This window comes from Triticum aestivum, chromosome 6D (genome assembly GCF_018294505.1).
Source record: "Triticum aestivum cultivar Chinese Spring chromosome 6D, IWGSC CS RefSeq v2.1, whole genome shotgun sequence".
In the NCBI taxonomy this organism is placed as follows: domain Eukaryota; kingdom Viridiplantae; phylum Streptophyta; class Magnoliopsida; order Poales; family Poaceae; genus Triticum; species Triticum aestivum.
The window spans coordinates 348,275,853-348,296,719 of NC_057811.1; the positions used below are offsets into that span (position 1 = coordinate 348,275,853).

General features: G+C 45.5%; 1 protein-coding gene across 1 annotated transcript in view; it reads left to right on the forward strand.

Annotated features, from left to right (window-relative positions):
- LOC123142610 (ethylene-responsive transcription factor ERF034) overlaps positions 1-20,867 on the forward strand; it is a 54,975-nt gene that overhangs the window by 32,814 nt on the left and 1,294 nt on the right. The window lies entirely within an intron of this gene.

The window sequence follows — 20,867 nt, forward strand, 5'->3', positions numbered from 1 at the left end:
GGCGGGCGCGACTCCGGTGGCGGCGGCGGTGAGTGCGGGCGGCGGCGATGTGAGGAAAGAGAGGGGGCGCGGTATTTAAGGAGGGGGGGTCCGGCGGCTTGGGGGAGGGGGCAAGCCGAGCGGGGCGGCTCGTGGCCATGGCGGACACGGCGACGGCGGCAATCCCGTGCGGGAAGAGGAGAGGCGCGAGGCGGGCCGTCGGCTGGGCCTTTGGCCCAGTCGGCGCGCGGGCGTTTTTTTTAAAATAAGTTCTGCGAAAAATAATTCGTAGAAAAATAAATAAAAATCAGAAAAATATGAAATAAATTTTCCCCGTCTAGTTAGAAAATCTAGAATAGGGTGAACATTTTTATAATCCAAAATAAATATTTTGAAAACATGCAATATTTTTAATGCAATAAAATTGCAAATAAAATCCAAATAAATTTCGAATAATGATTTTAACATTTTTCCTCCAGTATTTCAATTGTTTTGGAGAAGTCATATTTTCTCCTCTCGTTTATTTAAAATGAAATATTTTTCCGGAGAGAAAAATAATTAAAACCACAATCCTCGTTTGAAAATCAAATTTGAAAATTCGAGAAAATCCCCAACTCTCTCCGAGGGTCCTTGAGTTGCTTAGGATTTATCTCGGATTTGTCAAAATGCAACAAAACATGATATGCAATGATGATCTATGTATAACATTCCAAATTGAAAATTTGGGATGTTACAAACCTACCCCCCTTAAGATGAATCTCGCCCTCGAGATTCGGGTTGGCTAGAAAACAGGTGGGAGTGGTTTTTCCGTAGATCTTCCTCTCGCTCCTAGGTGGCTTCATCTTCTGTGTGGTGACTCCACTGAACTTTGCAAAACTTGATAACCTTGCTGCGGGTAACTCGGCTGGCATACTCGAGAATCTTCACTGGTTTCTCCTCATAAGTCAAATCACTTTCCAACTGAATCGCTTCCAGTGGCACAGTATCTCTCAGTGGTATCTCAGCCATCTCTGTGTGGCACTTCTTCAACTGCGAAACGTGAAATACATCATGAACTCCAGACAATCCTTCGGGCAATTCCAGCTTGTAAGCAACTTCTCCCATACGTTCCAACACTCTGTATGGTCCGATAAAACGGGGCGCTAACTTTCCTTTAACTCCAAAACGCTTCACTCCTCGAAGTGGTGATACTCGAAGATACACTCTGTCTCCGACTTCGTGAACAGTCTCCTTTCGTTTAGAATCCGCATAACTCTTCTGTCTGGACTGGGCTACCTTGAGCCTATCGCGAATCAACCTCACTTTCTGTTCAGACTCCTTAATCAAATCTGGTCCAAACAACTGACGGTCTCCAACTTCGTCCCATAACAACGGTGTTCTACACCTCCTTCCGTACAAGGCTTCGAAAGGGGCCATCTTCAAACTAGTTTGATAACTGTTGTTATACGAAAACTCCGCATATGGCAAATTGTCGTCCCAACTAGATCCATAATCTAGTGCACATGCTCTCAACATGTCCTCCAAAATCTGGTTGACTCTCTCGGTCTGTCCATCTGTCTGTGGGTGAAATGCTGTACTAAATTCCAGCCTGGTTCCCAACGTTTCATTTAACTGCTTCCAAAACTTCGAGGTAAATTGGGTTCCTCTGTCTGATACAATGGTCCTCGGAACTCCATGCAAACATACGATCCTGGTCATGTATATCTTTGCCAACTTAGCACTGGTGTAAGTGGTCTTCACTGGAATGAAATGAGCCACTTTCGTCAAACGGTCGACTACAACCCATATCGAGTCATAGCCTGAACGAGTCCTGGGTAATCCTGTGATAAAATCCATGCCTATTTTATCCCACTTCCATTCGAGTATCGGCAATGGCTGTAGCAATCCTGCTGGCTTCTGATGCTCTGCCTTCACTCTCTGACATACATCACAAACTGCTACATACTCCGCAATATCCTTCTTCATTCCGGTCCACCAGAAAGTATTCTTCAAATCCAAATACATCTTGGTATTCCCTGGGTGAATCGAGTACGGTGAATCATGAGCTTCTTGCAAAATCAACTCCCTGATCTCCGGATCATTTGGCACATATACGCGGTCCTCGAACCATAAGGTATCGTGCTCATCTTCACGAAATCCCTTGGCTTTTCCTTTGCTCATCTTCTCCTTTATCTCCTCAATCTCCTTGTCTGTCTTCTGAGCTTCTCTGATCCTTTCCATCAAGGTAGACTGAATCTCCAATGTCACTAAATAGCCTCTTGGGACTATCTCCAAACATAGCTCGCGTAGGTCCTCGGCTAACTCCTGAGGTAACTCTCCGGTCATGAGGGTGTTAACATGACTCTTGCGGCTCAACGCGTCTGCTACTACGTTAGCCTTTCCAGGGTGATAATGCAATCTCATATCATAATCCTTGATGAGCTCCAACCATCTCCTCTGTCTGAGATTTAACTCCTTCTGCGTGAAAATGTACTTCAAACTCTTGTGATCCGTGTACACCTCACAATGGTTTCCGATGAGAAAATGTCTCCATGTCTTCAATGCATGCACCACGGCTGCTAATTCCAAATCATGCGTAGCATAATTCTTCTCATGGGGTTTAAGTTGTCATGAAGCATATGACACAACTCTTCCTTCCTGCATAAGCACTGCTCCAAGTCCTCGACGAGAAGCGTCGCAATAAACTTCATAATCCTTGCGTTGATCTGGCAGAATTAACACTGGTGAGGTAACCAATCGTTTCTTCAACTCTTGGAAACTAGCTTCACATTCCTCAGTCCAATTGAATTTGGTGTCCTTCTTCAATAGCTCAGTCATGGGCTTAGCAATCCTTGAGAAATTCTCGATGAATCTCCGGTAGTATCCTGCAAGTCCAATAAAACTCCGGATTTCTCCAACTGTCGTGGGTGATTCCCAACTTGTCACGGTGTCAACCTTGACAGGGTCTACTGCTATTCCTTCTCCAGAAATAACATGTCCAAGGAATCCAACTTCCTTCAACCAAAACTCACATTTGCTGAACTTGGCGTATAACTGATGTTCTCTGAGCTTCTCAAGTACCAATCGTAAATGCTCCTCATGCTCTTCTTCATCCTTGGAAAAGATTAAAATATCATCAATGAACACCACGACGAACTTATCCAAAAACTCCATAAACACTTTGTTCATCAGGTTCATGAAATAGGCCGGTGCGTTAGTCAGTCCAAATGACATAACGGTATACTCATACAATCCATATCTGGTGGTAAATGCCGTCTTAGGTATATCCTGCTCTCGAATCTTTAACTGGTGGTATCCTGATCGTAGATCGATCTTGGAAAATACCTTAGCTCCTTGCAGGCGGTCAAACAAATCGTTGATCATCGGCAATGGGTACTTGTTTTTGATGGTCACTTCATTCAATCCTCGGTAATCAACAACCATCCTTAGTGATCCATCTTTCTTCTCCACTAGAAGTACTGGTGATCCCCAAGGTGACGAACTTGGGCGAATATAGCCTTTATCCAGTAACTCCTTGATCTGCTTCTTAATTTCCTCCAAATCCTTTGCGGGCATCCTGTACGGTCTCTTAGCTATTGGCCCTGTGCCTGGCAAAAGTTCAATCAAGAACTCAATGTCTCTATCCGGTGGCATGCCTGGCAACTCTTCTGGAAATACATCCGGATAATCTTTCACCACTGGTACTTCCTCCTGTACAACTCCTGATAAGGAATTTACTTGAGTCCTCTTCGGCATATGCCGGGATACATACTTGATCCTTTTTCCTTTTGGGGTGGTAAGCAAAATCGTCTTGCTGGCACAATCGATGTTTCCTCCATACAACGATAGCCAATCCATTCCCAAAATCATATCCAAACCTTGCGATTCCAAAACAATGAGATCTGAGGGGAAAACATGCCTACCAATGGCCAATGGTATCTGAAAACATCCTTGGGTGGCCATATACTCTGCTCCTGGCGAGGTTACTAACATAGGGTTTCTGAGAACTTTGGTGGACATCTTAAACTTATTCACGAATCCCCTTGATATGTATGAATGCGATGCACCAGTATCGAAAAGAACAGTTGCAGTAAATGACTTAACCAAAAACTTACCTATTACTGCATCAGGCTGAGCTTCAACCTCCTCCACGCTCACGTGGTTCACATGTCCTTTGTTGAACGGGTTCGGCTTCTTCCCAGAGCTTCCATTGCCATTTCCATTTTGGGCTTCAGGACATTCATTGGCATAATGTCCATTCTTCTGGCACTTAAAACAAGTGACTTGGCTCAGGTCCCTCTTGGCTGGGGTAGATGGGTTGGTGCGGTTCTGTCCGTTGCTTCCTCCATTCCCATTACCATTCTTGGAGCCATTATGGTTGTGCGAACTACCTCCTCCATGGGTATGCTGAAACTGTCCTCCCGGCTTTGGGGTAAATCGAGGCTTCTGTTGAGCTCCTGAGTTATACTTCCCTTGTCCATACTTCCTCTTACGGTTTTCAATCTGCTGTTGCTTCCCTTCAATCATGAGAGCTCTATCTACCAGCTCCTGGTAGTTGTTGAAAGTTGCTACCATCAACTGCATGCTTAGTTCATCATTCAGTCCTTCCAAAACCTCTCCTGCTTGGCAGCATCTGTAGCAACGTCATCTGGTGCATAACATGCTAACTTACTGAAATCTTCCACATACTGGCCTACGGTGCGTCCTCCTTGGCGTAGGTTGCGAAACTCACGCTTCTTCATAGCCATAGCTCCTGCTGAAACATGAGCTGTACGAAAAGCTTGCTGAAACTGGTCCCATGTGACAGTGTCAATAGGGTGTGTGGCTGTATACTTCTCCCACCATGATGCTGCGGGTCCATCAAGCTGATGTGCGGCAAAACGCACTCTTTCCGCATCTGTGCATCCTGCAGTGGTCAACTCCCTTCCAACTTTGCGGAGCCAATCATCCGCTACAATCGGCTCGGTGCTACTGGAAAACACCGGCGGGTTTAGCCTCAAGAAACGGGCTAAGTGATCAACAGATGGTGGTGGCGGTGGGTTGTTGTTGTTGTTGTTGTTGCCTTGGTTCTGAACTAACACTTGCATCAGGGCATTCTGTTGCTGAATCAACTGGGTGATCTCTGGCGGAAAAACAAATCCGGTGTCGCGTCTCGGAGGCATCTGATAGGTTTAGAAAAGACGAGAGTTAAGAATAGAATGAGGTCTAGAGAGAAAACACTACCCATATGCTCATGAGACAAATTCAATCAATATCACTCAATCAATTCAAACAAGGCAAAACAATCGATCTAACTAGCGTTACAAAGTGCTAGAACTATACTATTGAATGGGGGAAAAACTACTACTGATATGGTGGTCTACTAAAAATTCTGATCCGTTGAAGACTCCATGATGTCTGCTCCAGCTTCATCAATCCATTCGTCTTCACTTGGTTCCGAGTCGGTGTCGTCGATGATGATGTAATTATCCGGACAAGTGCATTCGTCGACTTCTGCTTTTGGCACTGGATTTCCCATGAATGCTCCAATCTTCTTCTCCAGGTCGTCAATCTTCCCTACTAGCGCGTTGATTCCCTCCAAGTAATCTTCGCGTGTAGTCTTAAGTTCTTCTTGGAGTTCCTTGATCTTCGTGAATGCCTTCTTCAGTTCTTCCTTGTCCATGCACATCTGATTCTCCTGGCGTCGAATATGTTGGTTCTGCTCCTGGATGAAAGCTGCAATTGATCCATCCTTCTTGGTTCTGATCATCTCCCATTGCGCGTCTCGACGTCCACAAATCTGATAAATTGTATCCTTAAGCTCCTGGTGGTAGACTTCTCCGATGCGTCCCATGGCGATGTGTGCGGCCATGCTCTTCCCTAAACTCCAAGTTGGTGCTTCGAAAACCAATCTCATGGCACTAAACATCCTTCCTGGAATGATAACTTGAATCTTCCAGCTCTCCTCTTCAGGTAATGTGGCGTTGTAGGTTCCGGTGATGCTTGGTATTCCTATGTTCAAGTACTTGGTGACTTCCTTCAAATGTCGACCAAACGGCGTGTCTTCATCCGGTTGCATGAACTTGCTCCTTGCATTCGCCATTCCTAAAAGAGTAGAAAGTGGAGAGGGGTCAGAAATGAGAAGAGAGAAGCTTTCTAGGGCTTAAGCTTAGTGGTCGTGTCCTATAGTCAGCGTGTGCTCTGATACCAACTTTGTAGCGACCAGACCTCAAATGGCCTGTGCTGCTGTGCACCAGTGTCATCCCTGGATCAGTAATGCTGACACGCACAGTACAAATGGAGGATTTATAACAGAGTAGCAATCACACACTTATTACATCGAATATCTCCAAAGAGATTAGGTATAATAAGCATGGCTTAAGGCCATCTAATAACGATAACAGCGGAAGACTTGGAAGATAGGTGAGTCCATCACTCCAGCGGCATCACTGAGTATAAGACCACGACCTAAGGCATCTTACTCGTCGTCTGAAAAGTCTGCAACATGAAACGTTGCAGCCCGAAAACGGGTCAGCACATAGAATATGCTGGCAATGTAACACATAGAGAATAATGAATAATAACAATGCTATACTACATGCAAATATGGCTGGTGGAAAGCTCTATGGTTACAGTTTTTGCGAAAAGCCAATTTTATCCTACTTCAAAGGAATAAGTTTTATTTAACTATCATGGTGGTTGTGAAACATTGAGATGGTTGACAGCATCTCAATCCCAATTAAAAAGTCATCAATAACCCAACAAAATTAATTAGAAGTAACATAGTGTTGAGATTCACATGATAATCCAAGTACCAGATACTCAAGTTGTCCATAACCGGGGACACGGCTAACCATGATTAGTTTGTACACTCTGCAAAGGTTTGTGCACTTTTCCCCACAAGACTTGATCTCCTCCGTTGGATTACTCGCACTACATGGTGTTTGAGTAACGGATGACCAAGACACAGTCTTTCAGAAGTGTTTGCACCTTACGTATGGGTAGACAGTTACACCTACTTTCCCCTACATCTGCTAGTCTACCACTGTAAGAGTTCACACAACTTAGTCAACTATGCTAGAGCCCATAATAGCTTGCGGCTGCACACGGAAGTTTCTAGCATGAATAATCTCATGATCCCTTTGAACCTGGGTGGCGGTCCAAAAGAAAAACAGGCAATCCTGGAATACCCAGGTACCTCAATCCACCCAGATGTGAGTTTAAGTTGCCACCTTAAGTAAACCATTAATTAACAATCTCACATCTGTCATGAATTTCACTCAAACCCAATCCACGTCTACGAGCATAGCATGGCAATAATAAAAGCAACGTAGAAGTAACTCCCAAGGGTTTGATAAAATAAAACAGGTAATAGGTACTACCTCAACTACTTCCCAATACCCACAATTTAATTAGATCCTAATCATGCAATGTTTGAGGAAAACAGATCTAATGCAATAAAACTGGGTATGAACGGGATATGATCAAAGTGTTACTTGCCTTGCTGATGATCCGCAAAACCTAGCGATTCGAAGTAACAAGCGGCACACTCCGGGTACTCTATCGCAAACAAACACGCATACAATCAGTACTCATCTAATGCACAGGTAAAACTCGAATGAAAGATCCAACCAGAAAGTTCAAATTAAGAACTCCGGTTTGCAAAAAAATCAACTCGAAAGAAGCAACGAAAGTCAAACGGCGGAAGAAAGAAACTTCGTTTGCTAATCTGGATCTAGGTCAAATTTTACTGTAGCAAAAACTTGTTTGAGTAGGTTAAACGGAAAGAGAATTTCGAGACGAAACTCTAGGCGCTTGAATCGCCTGATTCCAATAAACGAGCGAGAAGTTAAACAGAATCGAAGATTCGACCAGAAATCGAATCTGAGATAATCGCAGAAAAATCCGACGAAAAAGAAAAACGGACGAACGGTTAAATAACGGACGTTCGTTAACAGAGAAAAACCGACGAACGCGTTCGTTAAAACGAACGGTTCGGTGAACGCTCGTAAAATAATAAAACCGAAAAAAACCGATCTAGGGTTTTTTTTAAACGAAGGTTTTTTTAAAAAAACAAAAAACCGGCAAGTCAACGAGCGGCGGGCATACCTCGTCGGGGCTACTCCGGCGAGGGCTCCGGCGGAGCTCCCGCTCGGGCGCGAGGGGCGCGGGGTGCGGGGCTCGGGGGGAGCGAGGGGCGGCGGCTCCGGCTACGAACGGGCGGCGGCGGGCGCGACTCCGGCGGCGGCGGCGGTGAGTGCGGGCGGCGGCGATGTGAGGAAAGAGAGGGGGGCGTGGTATTTAAGGAGGGGGGGTCCGGCGGCTTGGGGGAGGGGGCAAGCCGAGCGGGGCGGCTCGTGGCCATGGCGGACACGGCGACGGCGGCGATCCCGTGCGGGAAGAGGAGAGGCGCAAGGCGGGCCGTCGGCTGGGCCTTTGGCCCAGTCGGCGCGCGGGCGTTTTTTTTAAATAAGTTCCGCGGAAAATAATTCGTACAAAAATAAATAAAAATCAGAAAAATATGAAATAAATTTTCCCCGTCTAGTTAGAAAATCTATAATAGGGTGAACATTTTTATAATCCAAAATAAATATTTTGAAAACATGCAATATTTTTAATGCAATAAAAATTGCAAATAAATTCCAAATAATGATTTTAACATTTTTTCCTCCAGTATTTCAATTGTTTTGGAGAAGTCATATTTTCTCCTCTCGTTTATTTAAAATGAAATATTTTTCCGGAGAGAAAAATAATTAAAACCACAATCCTCGTTTGAAAATCAAATTTGAAAATTCGAGAAAATCCCCAACTCTCTCCGAGGGTCCTTGAGTTGCTTAGGATTTATCGAGGATTTGTCAAAATGCAACAAAACATGATATGCAATGATGATCTATGTATAACATTCCAAATTGAAAATTTGGGATGTTACAAGCCATAACGACAAGCAAGCGAAAAAGAGGCAAACGGAAAGGAGAGGGCGAATAAAACGGCAAGGGTGAAGTGGGGGAGAGGAAAACAAGAGGCAAATGGCAAATAATGTAATGCACCTACACAAACAAATAAATCCTCGCAACCAACGCAATAAAGGGGTTGTCAATCCCTTCACGGTCACTTACGAGAGTGAGATCTGATAGATATGATAAGATAATATTTTTGGTATTTTTATGATAAAGATGCAAAGTAAAGAAAGCAAAAATAAAAACGGCGCCTGAAATAGCTTGTTGTTGGGAGACTAAATATGATGGAAAATAGACCCGGGGGCCATAGGTTTCACTAGTGGCTTCTCTCAAGAGCATAAGTATTACGGTGGGTGAACAAATTACTGTTGAGCAATTGATAGAATTGAGCATAGTTATGAGAATGTCTAGGTATGATCATGTATATAGGCATCATGTCCGAGACAAGTAGACCGACTCCTGCCTGCATATACTACTATTACTCCACACATCGACCGCTATCCAGCATGCATCTAGAGTATTAAGTTCATAAGAACAGAGTAACGCTTTAAGTAAGATGACATGATGTAGAGAGATAAACTCATGCAATATGATATAAACCCCATCTTGTTATCCTCGATGGCAACAATACAATACGCGCCTTGCTGCCCCTACTGTCACTGGGAAAGGACACCGCAAGATTGAACCCAAAGCTAAGCACTTCTCCCATTGCAAGAAAGATCAATCTAGTAGGCCAAACCAAACTGATAATTCGAAGAGACTTGCAAAGATAACCAATCATACATAAAAGAATTCAGAGAAGATTCAAATATTGTTCATAGATAAACTTGATCATAAACCCAAAATTCATCGGTCTCAACAAACACACCGCAAAAGAAGATTACATCGAATAGATCTCCACAAGAGAGGGGGAGAACATTGTATTGAGATCCAAAAAGAGAGAAGAAGCCATCTAGCTAATAACTATGGACCCGAAGGTCTAAATTAAACTACTCACACATCATCGGAGAGGCTATGGTGTTGATGTAGAAGCCCTCCGTGATCAATGCCCCCTCCGGCGGAGCTCCGAAAAAGGCCCCAAGATGGGATCTCACGGGTACAGAAGGTTGCGGCGGTGGAATTAGGTTTTTGGCTCTGTATCTGGTAGTTTGGGGGTACGTAGGTATATATGGGAGGAAGAAGTACGTCGGTGGAGCAACGTGGGGCCCACGAGGGTGGAGGGCGCGCCCAGGGGGGTAGGCGCGCCCCCTACCTCGTGCCTTCCTGGTTGATGTCTTGACGTAGGGTCCAAGTCCTCTGGATCACTTTCGTTCCAAAAATCACGTTCCCGAAGGTTTCATTCCGTTTGGACTCCGTTTGATATTCTTTTTCTGCGAAACTCTGAAATAGGCAAAAAAAAACAGAAATTCTAGGCTGGGCCTCCGGTTAATAGGTTAGTCCCAAAAATAATATAAAAGTGTATAATAAAGCACATTAATGTCCAAAACAGAATATAATATAGCATGGAACAATCAAAAATTATAGATACGTTGGAGACGTATCAGACACGCAGGCATGTCTATGTATATAGAAAGGGTCGATGGGGATTGTGCGTGTGTATGCTTGCGAGAGGAAGAGTGCTTGTAATAAAGGTTAGTGAAAATAGTCGTAAATGGTTACGAGAGGGAGGGAGGGTTATATCGAGAGCATGTGTGCGAGAAAGACACCTTGCGAGAGAGTGTGTGAGCATGTGTGAGAGACCACCGATGGAGAGTGAAGCTACACGTACAAGACTGCTGTATACATTGATTAAAGATATAAATTGTATCCAAATATTAGGATGGGATCATGATATTTGCAATTCGCGTAAGGAAGGGTCATTGATCCATCAGACATCTAGATTCTATCGAATTTGAGCATGTCTATGTTATTATTCGACACAATTGATCCACATAGTTAGTATTTTGAACTCCAGAAAATGCATCGCTTTAGCAATCGAATATAAACGTGACTATAGGTCATGTTGTGTGTGTAAAGCACATTATACATACGAAAGTTACACAATGAACATTATAAATAGCTACCTATGAACTAGCATACATTTGAATTCAACTTAAGGTGGTTTTAAAAAATCGAATTCAACATGAAGTCCATTCAATTATTTGAATTTGATATCATGGCATTTGTAAATCATACCTAAATTATGGGGGCACCAATCTTTGCTCTTATTTTGTACATAATAGCATATGTAGTCATGTACAAAATAGATTCTAATTTAGCTCCTCCATTCCAAAATAATCGTAGTTATAGGATTTTCAAGTGTCAAAATTTCAAAAAGAAGCGGATAATTTAATGAGGTTTTCAAACATACAAGGTCAAATTTAACGTTGTCTATTTAGGTCAATCCTCAAAGTTCAAGAGTACTCTAAATGTGAATGCTTGTGTTTCAAAATTTCAAACAAAGCGCCAAAAGAGCCTCTACTCGCCCGAAACCGCGTGAGACCAATGTTTGGTAGTACAAGGAAATTACTTTTCTAATAACTCTGACCCGTGAAACCTACCGGCCCGACGTCCAAAGGTCTAAACCGGGGTAGGTTTGTAGCTTCATCTAGACGCCACGCAACCGCCTCCGAAAAACATTCATAAACAATGGCCGCCTAAGCACATGTGCGAGCGGCCGGAATCGCTCCCGCCCGCTATTTGGGACACCTGGGATTACCATCCTACCCCCGACCCACAGTAGGTCCGAAATTTAAGAGGGGGGCAAAGTTTGTACTTCCCCCAAATTTCAAACAAGCGCGTCCCATCTTCTGTTCAAAAAAGCCAAAAACAAGCGCGTCCCTGACCGAAACATGGTTCTCCCCCCTCCCCCCCCCCGCCCACCCGTCCGATTCCCCATTCGTACTCCGTGGGCGCAAAAACTACCTCTCCACCAGCCGCGAAACCCCGGCGTCCTCCGTCCGCCACCCCATTCCACCCATCAACCGCCGCCCTCCTCCATCACGCCGGAGCCGATACCCCGACGTCGTCGTCCACCGCAACCTCAACCGCAACACCCTCCACGGCTAGTAGTTGAAGCCGAGGCTGAGTCGTCCGTACCCGAGCCAGTTCAACCACGGCGTCCTGTGCCTCACCGCTGCCGCTCCAACTTCGCCACCCTCCACCGCACCGGAGTTGTTCCTGCTACGCCGTCCTTCGCCGCCTCGGATCTGCTTCCCCTCCGCCGACATACAGCCACGGCAACACAGTCAACAATTTGGCCATGGGTTCGTCCAAGCCTGCACCCTCCAGAACATCGGTTTCCCCGGCAAAAAGAAGAAGATCGGAGCGACATGTGGAGGCGACCACACCGGCAACCTAAAACTCTTCCCTTATTTGTGCAAATCTTACGTGTCTACTTGCACGGTATTCATCCCACAGAAGACACTAGTTGACTGCTTCTTCTTGATACTAGATGTTCCTAGTAACTCGCGATACACAAGGTTTCTCCTCATATACTATTTCACCTTAGCTAGAGGTCCGTCGCCCCCCCTGAATTTCAATTCCTGGTCAGTTGATTCCCAATTAACGGAAGCATTCCCCGGCGTAACAGGCGCTAGTCCGCCTATTACGCCGGGGAAGCAGTGCCTCGGTGTTTATCTTAGGGGCGTGTGGGGCCTAGAGCTACTAGCGCCTGATCTGGAGGTCGGCCGGGATTAAAGGGATGGCCTGGGGGCGCTGCCAAGCACGGCGGTGGTGTGAGGTCGAGGGGAGGGCGGGGCGGCGGAGGCAGGGGTCTGGGCCGGTGGTCGCTGGCGGTTCGAGAAAGATCCTCAATAGTGACTGGCGGGAGGTAGACGAAGGCCATCTGCCCGTTCCTTATAGATCGGACGGTTCATTAAAAAAATCGACTGACCTATTTATTTTCAGTCGACTGTTATCTTTATATGACCACATGTGGTGGTGTGCTGGAGGAGTACCTGCATTTCCTGTGCTCATATATTACAAAATCATACGGAGTAGACTCTAATTTTGTTTGCCATGCAATGTTGTAGAGCTATCATATGTCTCCTGTTATTTATTTTTCAGCCACCTGCTATCTGCTACTTTTACAGTGCACTAGTTCTGCACACACTTCACCCATACTCTCACTATTGTGTTTTTATGCAAGGGTATTTCAGACTCTGCTGCTATGAGAGAAGCAAAAGAGAAAAGAGAGAAGTCGCTCCAGCGTCGTACGCGGAGAGGCCAGACACGTTTCAGCCTTATAATAGGTGCAGTGTCGGCAGATGGAGACGGTAAACGTAGCTCTGGAGTTGATGACCTCGCTCGCAATGAACCACCATCCCAGGTGCTTGCTTTAACTTCGCGGTGTCATATGTGGTTGCATGTTCCATATGGTGTCTAGCTTGTATTCGAAAGGCCGAAGTTGGTCTTTATTAAGATAAGGAAAGATATTTTTTACATGAACCACCATCCCGTGAGCACCAGATGACAAATAGCTAGTCAGGGCACTGGCCGAGCCAATGACAAGCCCAACAAAGAGAGGCATCACCTGGAAGCCAACTAAAAAGCCGCGATGGTGGCGAAGCAGCCCGCCTCCCACCAGGCTCTCAGGTCCTAGATGATCATGCTCACCACTCCAGCCGGATGTCTAGCTTGTATTGCTTCCAATTTGGTTAAATTGCATCTGCTTAGCTTACACATTATACCTTTGAATATGACATGCCTTTCTGTTTTTGGTACATACTAGTACATCTGTGTATTAACCATGTTCTTACATCAAACTAATGTTCTTGTGTGTCCCTCATCAATCACTTATGATGAGGCAGCCAGGCAAGTGGATTACTCCTCATTTAAAGAATGCAGCGTCAGCCTCCCGACATGATTCTCAAGAAACAACAAGGCTAGATGAAGATAGTGAACGTAGCTCTGTAGTTGATTACCGCATTTCCCCTACACTAGCATCCCAGGTGCTTGCTCTAACTTGGCAGCGTGATATGTGGTTGCATGTTGCATATGGTGTCTAGATTGTAATTCTTCCAATCTGGTTAAACTGCATGTGCTATTCTGCTTAGCATATACATTATACCTGTTAATGTGACATGCCTTCCTGTATTTAGTACACAGTACATCTGTCTATTAAGCATGTCCTCACAAAAAACTATTGTTTTTTGTATCCCGCATAAATCAATATGACGAGACACCTTCAGTATATGCAGTGTGATATTAGTTGATCTTTGATATGATTTATAGCATGCGCTGCTTCTAATTTGTTGAAATGCCATTTATGATGGGACACTTTGAACTTGGCAGAGTCATATTGGTTGCATCTTTCACGTGGTGTCTAGCTTGCATTGCTTCTTATTTGGTGAAATGGTTTCTTCTTAGTTTACACAAACAGTTGTGAATATGCCATGTCGTCCTATTTTTCGTATTATTCCATCCTGGAATCATGTGTTTGCCTTACATCAAAGTAGTGATTGTCAGTATCATGCACGAATGAGTTCTGAAGAGTGAATTTTATTGCTTTTTCTTGTCGGTTTTACTTGACAATTCAAAATCAATAAAGCGGAAGGAAGTTAGCAAGGCAGCGGATGAAGGTGCTCCTTCCAAATGGAGGGCCTCTACAGATTCTACTCCTCCATCCCCCCAAGATGATTTCCAAGACAACACATGCATAGATACTCAACGTAGCTGTGTTGGTGATGAGCACGTCTCCCCTAGTGCACCATCACAGGTGCTCCCTCTAACTTGGCACTGTTATATGTGGTTGCATGTTATGTATGATGTCTAGCTTGTATTGCTTCTAATTTTGTTGAATTTCATCTGCTTAGTTTACACATTATACTTGTGACTAAGACACGTGTCCTGTTTCTAGAACATACAATATCTGCCCACACCATGTTCTTACATCAAAGTACATTTGTTCTGAAGAACTAAATTGTTATTCGTTTTTCTTGTCGGCTTGACTTAACATGACACAGAGAAAGAGGAAGCAAGACAGAACGACAGGGAAAGGGAAGCGGAACAATCCTGCAGATTATGTTGGTGCTGATGGTGCAATAGAAGGTCAAAGTCCAACGGAAAATTGTACCGACAGGGTATCCCGTGCTACACGAGCTACAGAACAAGCCAAACAAAAACAAATAGCTGCCACCAAACAAGCAGAGACAACTCTAGTTGTTGCAACACCTTCCACAATACCACCAGTTACATGATTTACTCGTTGGTCAACTCAGCTAGCAGCACGTTCCCAAGCTCCCTTGCCACCTGACACTACTTCCGAAGCACTCTTGACACAAGATGAGTTGGCAAGATCAGATGAACTTTGTGAGCTTCAACAACAAGAAGGTAGTTGCTGGAGTCAAGTTACAGTTGCATGCTTCTTTATATGTAGTCTCACAGTTTGATGTACACTAACACTTCCTATGTTTGTTGTTGGACTAGCACCTAGGCGCAAGAGGAAACAAACATCAGGGATAATGCTCGATAGGTTAACTAAATCTAGAGGAGGAAGAATGGAGATCCGTTTTGAGGCAGGTTTAAAAAGGCCACGTGATGCTACAGAGTCAGCCAAGTTAGTATCAGACGCAGCGGTTGCTGTTAGGTGTCATGTACGTATCCTCCCAACATGGATTCAGTACAGGAATGACAAAGACGAAACCCAGTTCAACACCTTCCTCGACCATTTATCTGTAAGTATGGTTATGTATGGAAACTAGTAGTATCGTCTTCCTCTGTCCAATACTTTCTAGGTTGCTGATAATGAGACTCCCATAATTTTCAACAGACGAGGTTCAAGTTGGATAGCCAAGATGATGCAACCAGACAAGCTCGCACCCATGTTTTCAAGTCTGCTCTGCGACAGTATCGGTATAACTTGAGGAAAACTCACTTCGAAGGCAAGGCTAACAGTGAACTTGCCCAAACATCTCCAGTGGAAAATATATCTGATGAAGACTGGAGAGGCCTCGTTAAACACTGGTCCGATCCGAAGTATCAGGTACATTATATATATGTCATCAGATCACATGTTGAAGTCCTACTTACGCATGTGCCACACAAATCTATCTTCTTGTAGGTGAACTATTCAAAGAAAAAGGCCAACCGTACGAAAGTGAAATTCCAACAGACGACAGGATCTCGTAGCTATATTGCACACTGTGAGGCTCTTGTAATTAGCTGTTGTTTCACTCTTTTCGCTGTACCATATTATCAGATCTATATTGACTTGTTCCAAATGCAGAGGAAAGCCCGCAAGGACCAAAAAGTACCTGAACCAAATGCTGTGGAAATCTTCAAGGACTGTCACACCAGCAAGAAGAAGGGCATGACTACACCAGTCAAAACCGCTGTTGTAAGTCCTTAATCCTCATGCCTTTTAACTACTACTTACTCTGACTTGTTCCTTGAACTGCATGGTTTGCATCCAATGTCTATTACTCTTTTCAATTTTATACACAATTGTCTTAGCGTATCATTGCACCTTACAAGGTTTAAAAGAGGGGAGTGATGTTCCTTTGATCTTGACCTGTAATCTAGTTCCGTGCTGGACTTGCCCACACAATGTTACAATTGCCTATTTGTCTGTTCTTAGTTGTTTTGTGATATGAATGATGTCATACTATGTTTACCGTATTATAAACTTCGTCTCTTTGTCCTTAGCCCTCAATACAATGTGAAGAAATAGACAATACATTAGCGATGGTACATGGTCATATGTTTGGAACCTGGTTTTATTATGTACTTTGCAATAAAATACAACTATTATTTTACATGGGTTCACTAGAATAAGTTCTGTATATAGACCAAAGCTATTTTGTTTGGTTTTGCTACCTCCTTAATATCTTATGTTCTGGTACTACTAATGTAAAACCACAACTTTTCAGCGAGCTATGGAAAAAATGGTGGAACCGCCACCTTCTGAAGGTGGCGAGGCAACTATAACCGCAATGTCAGCTCTTGCTGCAGTGGGTCAGTACCTGTCCACTAACAGTGCCAAAAGCACGTTCCTGCGTAATACTGGCTTGGTTGTTAAGGCAATCTCGTCCAAACTGCCTCATGATCAAGATATGCAAGCTCAAAACAATGTTGTATCTGCGCTCCAGACACATGTCCATTCCCTAACAGAGAACCTTTGTGAAACAAGGAGAGACATTGTTTGATGTTGTCAAGATATGCATGGTTTTGAAACCAGACTATCAGACATTTGCTATGTTGTTCAGGAGCCTAGGAGGACTGAAGGCGAAGGTTATGGTGCTCCATCAGACAATATAGCATAAAAACGTAACAGTCAGGTCAAATGAACTGAGCTTCTGAACTTCTGGTGGTGCATTTATCTGCTAGACTGTTAACTTTTATGCCAACCTTCCTTTTGTTTTACAGTTGTAATTTGTTTTGGTGCGATACAAAATTTGTTCTTAACGTGCAGCCACCGGCTGAAGAAAACAGCAAGCCATTTTTGTATTGTGTAGGGTGTTCCCTATATTTGCACTGGTGGCGAACCTTGATGCCCACCGGCTGTAGTTAACATGGGCCTCCTACGGGCCGTAGAAACAATGGGCCTTCTAAGGGCCGTAGAAACAATGGGCCTTCTACGTGGTGTAGAAACAATGGGCCTTATACGGGTCGTAGACACAATGGGCCTTCTATGGGCCGTATCATCAATGGGCCTTCTACGGGCTTATGATCGGTTGGCCAAACATGGGCCAATAACATACCACATTATGGCCGTAAATGGACTAGAGTTGAAATCGTCCGTTCATGGGCCGACCATAACGGGCCGTCGTTAATCAGCCGTATTTTGATGACGCTATGAAAACGGCCCAACATATTAACGGGCCACAAACGGGCCGACTGTAACCACGGGCTGAATTTGGCCCACAAGCAGAAAATGACAGTAAAGGGCCGTAAGTAAACGAATGTGGAAATGAGCCCAAGAATAAATGGGCCCCGAGAAGGCCGAAAGATAACATGGGCTGGAAACGGCCCAACAGAATAATGGGTCGTTAATGGGTATAAAGTGACACACTGTTCATTACGGGCCAGTTTCACCACGTGCCGTTAATGGGTATAAAGTCATACACTATTCATTACGGGCCAGTTTTACCACGGGCCGTTAATGGGCCGAGAGTAATAAGGGCCTCATATGGGACGAAAGACGTCATGGGCCATACATGGGCCGGAAGTTAAAACGGGCTGGAATTATATTGGACGGCCCAGATGACGCTACTGGGCCTAATTCGGATAGGCCGTAAACGGGCCCTGGGTTAGCGGGTTGTAAATGGGCTATATGCGAACAGGCCGTTAACAGGCTTGCCGTGGGCCGGCCCGCCACCTTTTCACCAAGTCAAACGGGCCGGCCTTTTCACAGGAATGGGCCTCTGTTGGGCCGTGCCACGTGTCGACGTATCATAGGCGCTTTGGGTCCAATGAGTGGATGACATTTGTCCCATCGGTGAGCCGACACGTGTTTCCTCCAGCCAATGATGATTTTACACGTGGAAAATCCCCATTGGTCGGGGCTGTTAATGGGTTATCGGATCCAAAACTAGACCCGATAGCTTAACGGCGTTCCGTTACAGTGGATGCCACGTGTCGGTCACCCTTGACGAAAGCACTTCTGTGACGCGCGATTTATTGTCATGGAAGTGGACACTTCCGTGATGATAATTTTGATAATGTCATGGAACACTTCTACGACAGCACATGTATGACTCTTGATTCTGTCATAAATTTGTCATGGATGTACATGCATGACAGAAAACGTGACCTACTGTGACAAACACGTATCATCACGGAAGTGTATTTTTTGTAGTGTAGCTTGCTACTGTTCCGGAACACATGGATAGACATCATTTGTCCTTGTTTGCTCCTGTGTGTGTCCCTTCGGGGAAATATCACACGGTGTTTACTGGAGTCCTTTGTAGGCTCGCTACGACTCGGTTACACTCGCTGCTGACCGACATGTGCATTATTGGGTCATGTATGCCCGTCCCTGTAAGTTTGTGCCACCTTGGGTTCACGACTAGTCATGTCGGCCCGCTCTGCATCTCGAAGATGCATGCAGCCATTTTATTAATTATTCATAAGGACCTTACAAAGCATTACATCAATATGTCTGAATCCGCTATCTTGGCAATAACTGTTGCTACTCCTCCACTGGATGAAGGGATGCAGAATACTGGGCCAAATACCCAGATATCTCACCTAAGCCTAACATGTAACCCGGAGGCCCCAGCCCAGCCACATACCGGGTCTGGGACACAGACCGGTTTGACGCACCCTCGAGGGTCGTCGCTGCCGACTTCCACCGATCCAACTTCGGATCAAGTATTGATGTATCAACCTTTCCAGGCCTACCATCGATGCCACCACGGCGCCAGACAACCCCACCGCCCTACGCTCGTCTATCCAGCCACATCCGTCGTCGAGATCCAGCTGCACTATGCCGCCAACACTCATCATCATCAACGCGATAGATACAATGCCGCTCCTCCTACCAACCTCCACACCGTCGCCACTGCTAGAGCTACGCGGAGCCCACCACCCATAGAAACTCTCCCTCAAACATCTAAGCCTCCCAAGACGGTGCCTCCATGGAGGTTACAACGCGCAGGACGCCGTCGCCGCCCAATCCAGTCTGAATTTTGGACTTTCGTCTGGGAGGTGTTCGGAGGTGGATAGGAGGGACCTCGGCTTCGCCTCCAAGAAGGGTAACGGTGTCGAGGGACGCCGCCGATGCCGGGCCGGACCAGCCGACCAAGGTTTCCGCCGGTCCCCATCCTATACCACCAAACCTTTGTCTGCTCTGGATCTCGCAGCGAGCCAAGAGCCGAAACCTACAAAGATGAGATTTCCATGGGACTCGACCCAATAGGAATCGAGAAGAACATCCATAGTAGATATCTAGGCGCCGAATCATCCGATCCGACGTGCCCAACGGCGGAGACAACCACCCCGCGCCGGCCGACCGCGTCTAGCATCAGATCAGAGAGATCCGATCTGAACCCGGTGGTGCCCGCGACCACCTGGCCGTGCCCACCACGCAGTCGCCACCTCGCCGCGAGTTGGGATCCCGCTGCCGCCACCGCGCATGACGTCGCCAAGAGTTGCCCGCCCGCCGCGCCGCTGGACCCTGCGTAAGCCCAGCGCCTTCTCGCGATCGGGCCGTCCCACGCCAGTCGAGATGCTTGAACGGTGGAGAAGTCCCGCCGCTGCCCTGCCGGCTAGGCTTTGCATGGTGGCGCCGCGGACGACGGCGAGGAGGAGGGTGAGGCGGGAAGGCTCGAGGGGAGGGCAGCTAGGGTTTCCCCCGGGTCGCCCACGGGCGTGGCGCGAGGGGGAGGGGGCTACCTACTTATCTCCCTTTAGTTGTTTGTGAATCTTGCTTGGATTTGTGGAGAAAGCACTTGTGTGATTGGATCTATGTTCATGAGTGTATGTTCTTGTGATTCCTTTTGTTCCTCTTGTTCTTTAGTGTTCCTCTCAATCCACCTTCAAATTCTAAAAGATTGGGCAATCTAGCGCTTGGTCGTACATCAATGGGTTTTGTTACAGTAAATGTCGATACTTCATTTCACGCGGACACACTCTCTGGTGCTACGAGAGTTGGGGCTCGGGATGATCGTAGAAGCTTCATTGCAACAACAAGATGGTTTCTACCACATGCTAACAAACGTTTATTCGGCTGAGATGACTGCAATTTGGAATGGTATATATCCGGCGGTTCAAATTTGGTGCAATAGCTTGTTGATCGAATCAGATTGCAGTATTCTGGTTGATGAAGCAATGCAGCAGCTCAACTCATATGTTGGTCTAGATGTAACTAGTGTTGTGGAACGCGAGCAAAGGTGATTTCGCAAAGGTTTCTTATACAAATTGTTTTCGTCAAGCAAATGGTTTAGCAATGTGTAGTACTACTCTAGCACTAGATCTTCTAGTTTCTCTGACTCTTCGTCCTTGACTTTATTCTCATTTACTTTTTTTCTGCGGGGATTTCTCATTTACTTG